The following is a 4,898-nucleotide window of genomic DNA, read 5'->3' as shown; positions in this document are numbered from 1 at the left end:
CCTGGGAAGCTCGAAAAACCATTTTTCACTGCGTAATCAGGTTTTGTACAAGATGAGTTTATCGTTCGGTACACTCTTGCAGGGACAGGCTAGTAAGCTATGAAGATATTACGGAGGACTATCGGTTAAACAGGATAGAACACCCACCGGCAGATAGGACACTAAATACGAGCCACGAAAGCATCTGGAAGCGCTTAGAAACAAGAACTTTTCTGAATCCAGCTACCCTTAGCCGGCGGTCACCAAAACAGTTTTCAGATAGATGCAAACTATGTCAGGATAGGGCGGATCTGGCACATATGATATCGATGTGTTCAGAAATCGAAAATTAAAATCAAGAGACAAAATTAGAGCACTGCAGAATCTACATTGGAGTAATGCGAAAGCACGGATGCTGCTGTTGGTTGCTTCTAGTAGATTACTTCACTTCTTGTTTGCCCATTTAAATGGGCCTTATACGCCTCATACGCTTCATATATCTGAAATACCGTAAGGCTGCGCCCCGACTACTGCGAGGAGCCGAGCCACAGCCCTATTTATCCTCCTAGCATGACGTCACAATCAGCGAGCGCCATCTCTAGGCTGTGACAGAGCGCCGTGTATGGACTCGCCGCCACCATCCGATGGCGCGAGCTGGGGCCCCGTCTCTCGCTCTGGTGTTACGTCACACGGTCACGTGAAAATGGCGTGATGTCACCGCTGCGGCTCCTGTAAGGACTCACCGCTACCATCCAATGGCGCGAGCTGGGCCGAGAGACGGGGTAGACCAAGAGACGGGGCGCCTCTCGGTATGGCGTGACGTCACACGGTCAGGGGAAAGGTCATGTATGGGGGCGCCACGACGCGCCAAAGGCTCGAAGTGCTAGCAGTATTGCTTTCGCAATGAAAACAACAATTTTGGGAGACTATTGTTGAGATCACACCCTGAAACTCAGCTGGATCTAAACCAACTGGCCGAACTCGCCGCCTGGGTCCAAGGACTTAAGACCGCCGACTAGGCGGATAAGCCTCCCCATCCCTGTGGTGTGGGGGCCTTGCCCGTGGTTGCCGTAGGATGATGATGGTTGTTGGTTGAGGTCGGTCTGTACCCTCACAGGAGGGCTGCACCCAGTGCACCCTCCCCGCCATCTAACAAGGCAAGTTGATGCCTATTCTGTATTTGTTGCCCCCCCCCCCCCCCCCCATTACGTCTTATATTATAGTACATACCTTGAATATTTTAATGGAAGCGCATTGTCCCTATACTTAATTTCGCCGCCAAGTCGAATGTATTACCACGAAGCAATCTGGTTTCCCTTACAAGGGTAATTATTCATTATATGAAAGAGATATGCACTGTAGAGCAAGGGTGAAGTAAATGCATCCACTCCATATTTTTGAGATTACATAATGTCTTAAGGCCTGATAAACCTCCGCGTTCTTTTTTTTTTGCCTGGAAGAAGATATACTTGCATATCATTAACACAGTTGGCTTTAGGATGCGTAAGACTAACACGTTTAATTAAAAGAAGTGACGAAGTCTGTAGCGAAGAATTAGGGAGATAGTTTTTTGTGATGGCCACAGATAACTTACACAACTTGCGGTATCACTATCATATTTTAAACAAATTGGCTTGCATAGCATTTTTATTTCGATCATCCACAAAACTCAAATATCCTGCAAATGAGAGCCCTGTACGTGCGAGCCAGATTAGTATCTTTGCCAGTAATTTCAACATTTATTGATCTGAGTCTTCCTGATAGTCCACGAAAGCGTTGCAAGAGTTCCATCCGCTTTGTGTAAAACTGTGACGAGACGAAAGGCATACACAGGCAGGAAGAACAAGCCGTTCAGCTGAGCTGAACAGAGCGATGGTCACAGTTCTAAGTACTGTAATAATAGTTTGGCGATAACTAAATCAGGTCACAAAATAAGGCTAGAGCAAGGTAATTTACTGCAAGACGTATTGTAACCGGAACGAGATGAATTTTAAAAAGCTGCAAAAAGAAGCAGCGTCATGGCTCATAGAATTCAGTATCTTCGTCAGCAAGACAAAAAAAGTTGTGCACTTCAGAAGGGATGCGCATCTATAAAAAGAAGCAAGCGAACATAAAAAGGGAACTTAGAGGACGAGTAAACGTCAAAATGTCGCAGCGGTTGGAAATAAGTTTCCACAGCCATTCCGGCTCTCACGTTTGCCTCCCCTTCTGGCCTGATGTTACAGTAAGTTAGGGCATAGCAGTACATGCTTCCAAAGCGGTCGTTTGAGCCGGCAACATATCCGGGTCGGTTGGGCGGGGAAACAGAAGTAGACCGCAGAGGTTTCTTGGCAGCAGCGTCGGCGCAACGCGATGAGGACATCGTTGGGACGTGATTTTCAGGGGTGGTTTCGCAGAGAGCGGATTCAAGCCCTGTTATGCTGAAAGCCGTTTTGGAAGTAAAGTGTTTATAGCCCTCGCATCCCAATCCTGGCATAGCGCTCTATTACTCTGTACCCAGAGACCGCAGCCGACGGCGGTATCTGTGGCCCACATTGCCGTGTGAGAGATGACTAACATTGTCATCATGTTTGTCATGTGAAATGGCGCTCTCGGAGGTAGACCACCTGTAGTAACAATAACCGGGTAAGCCCCTGTGTTGACTGGGGCTTTCTTTACTCCAGCCAATAAACCTTTCACAAGAGCGTCATAGATGACGTGTTGGGTGCACGCGCAATGGGCGTAATTTGGCTGGTAGGCAAAACATTCGGGTGCGGGTGGCGCGATGGAGTCGGTTACTGTTTTTCTCAATACCACCCACTTGTTGCGTAGCAGAACGCGATAATTGAACGAAGATGACGAGTGACACGCATTTACGCAGCTTTGGAAGCAAAAAAAAAAAAAATTTTTCTTTAAGCATGCAAAGAAAGAAGCGACAGGTGTCATGCGTTGGCAGGATCTGATGGTACCTGATTGTGAGAACAGGTTGGCGTGCCTACTCGTGCATTCTTGAATTTTTTTGGTAAACGAACAAGCACTTAGTTTGTTCTATTCTCCTTCAGAACGAATTGCACTCTGCAATGATCAGCGAACTTTCGCTCAAAGACTCGGACGGCATGCGATTGCTGGCAGTCTTGTCAAAACGTCTTGTTCACCTGTACGTGCAGCGGATTACGTTCTAGAAGCCGGCTTCTGTCATGAGGGAGGCGGGTCCTAAAAACAGTCAGCATCATGATCGCTGAAGTACGTCAGCAGCATTGCAAGAAGGAGCCGTAAAATGTATCGCTCTTCAGCACTGCTATTCGAAAAGCGGTTTCACTGGCATCATTCAAGCGAACCCTTGAAGTTGTGTGTCTTGCGTAAAAATCCTTCAATGCACGCAAAATAAGTCGTTAATTTTCATAACACTGTTTCTACCAATACGCATCGCATTCGTTGTTCTGCGCTTCATTTACACTGAGTGGTATAAGTATGCGGACGACGTGTTCCCTAAAATAAGTTTATTATAGCGCTGTAGTACTTGCGAGCGGGCTAGTTGGCTATACTACTCCTACGACCTCCGGCGCTGCATGGTTTAATTCTCTTGTGTGTGTATTGTTTTTTTGTGTATAACCATGCAGCGCCGGAGGTCGTCGGAGTATTATAGCGCTACCTGGCGACCCGCTGACGTGGTGTTCTCTCTGGCAGATATAGAATGTGCGACCCTTCATACAATAAACACGCTTTTGGTGACCGAATCACGCGAATGTAGCCGAAATACTTTTCCTCGCACACGAGACTCCTGTAAAATGTTGGTTGGGAGATTACTTAGAGCAGAAACACCTCGTCTTTGTCAGGCCGAGCGTATATTAAACGACACAAACTAAAATTATTTCTACTTGATAGAAGATTCCCCCAGTCAAGCACGGAGCCGTGAGTACACTACTATTTTCGCTCCCGACTGACCACACTTTGTGGCGCTCAAATGCGAGTCGATCTTGGAAGATATATTAAAAACAAAACAAAAACGAGAAACAAACCCACTATCGGTCGAGATCTGCAATAACCTCATTTACGTGTACGGTCTACATGTTTCAGGCATGTTCTAAGAACACAAAAATAATAATCATCATAATCATAATCAGTCGCACTATACCCACTGCAAGACGAAGGCCTCTCCCATACCACTCCCATGATTACTGAAAAAAATCATGGGGGACACTTAAGCTTCGCCTTTAAGAGTATGATGTGAGAGCACAGGCTACCACCGCGCATATAAAGCCCCGCTTTAGCCAAGCCGTATGAACCTGTCTACGTGGTCAAGGGGGGAGGGGAATTAAAACGTCATGACAGGCTCACTTTGATATCGCCCTCCCATATGAAAAGAGACACCCAAATTGGCAGCTCCTGCCAAACGTAACGTACAGTCGCGGTCAAAAATACGCAGCCCACGTCTTCGGCCAACGTAGCCTCTGCGGCTCCAAAGCCGCTCCGCCAGCCGAAGCCTTGGGCTGCGTATTTTTGAGCGTCATTGTACGTCAGGCAACCCTACGTCCAGTCAGTGCGCGACCATGTTAGCTGCTGCCACCTGCCCGCGCTATGCTCGTGATTTGTCGCTCAAAACGTCGACGCGGGATATTCTAGTAAACGGATCTTCTACGCTGTCGCGTTAAAATGTCACCGTTTGCCATACTCTTGCGATCATTTTTGCAGATGCGAATCGCTAATGGTAGCAGGAGTGCAGCGTACTTGCGCTTGTTCTAACCACGATTAATGTACAATATGGGACAAAAACTGCGCATCGTCAAGAACTCCACGACGCCCAGAAAAACCCGGAGACGGGGCAGAATAAGAAGCCTTTTCCCATCAAGCCAGTTTTTTTTTTCGCCGCGCCGACCCGCCGACCGGGATTCTTGACGTCGCATTGTTTGCAGGTCTGTAGATGGCGAATGAAACCTTTG

This window comes from Amblyomma maculatum, chromosome 3, assembly GCF_055883805.1.
Source record: "Amblyomma maculatum isolate TAMU_Amacu chromosome 3, ASM5588380v1, whole genome shotgun sequence".
In the NCBI taxonomy this organism is placed as follows: Eukaryota; Metazoa; Arthropoda; class Arachnida; order Ixodida; family Ixodidae; genus Amblyomma; species Amblyomma maculatum.
This window is presented reverse-complemented; position numbering follows the sequence as displayed.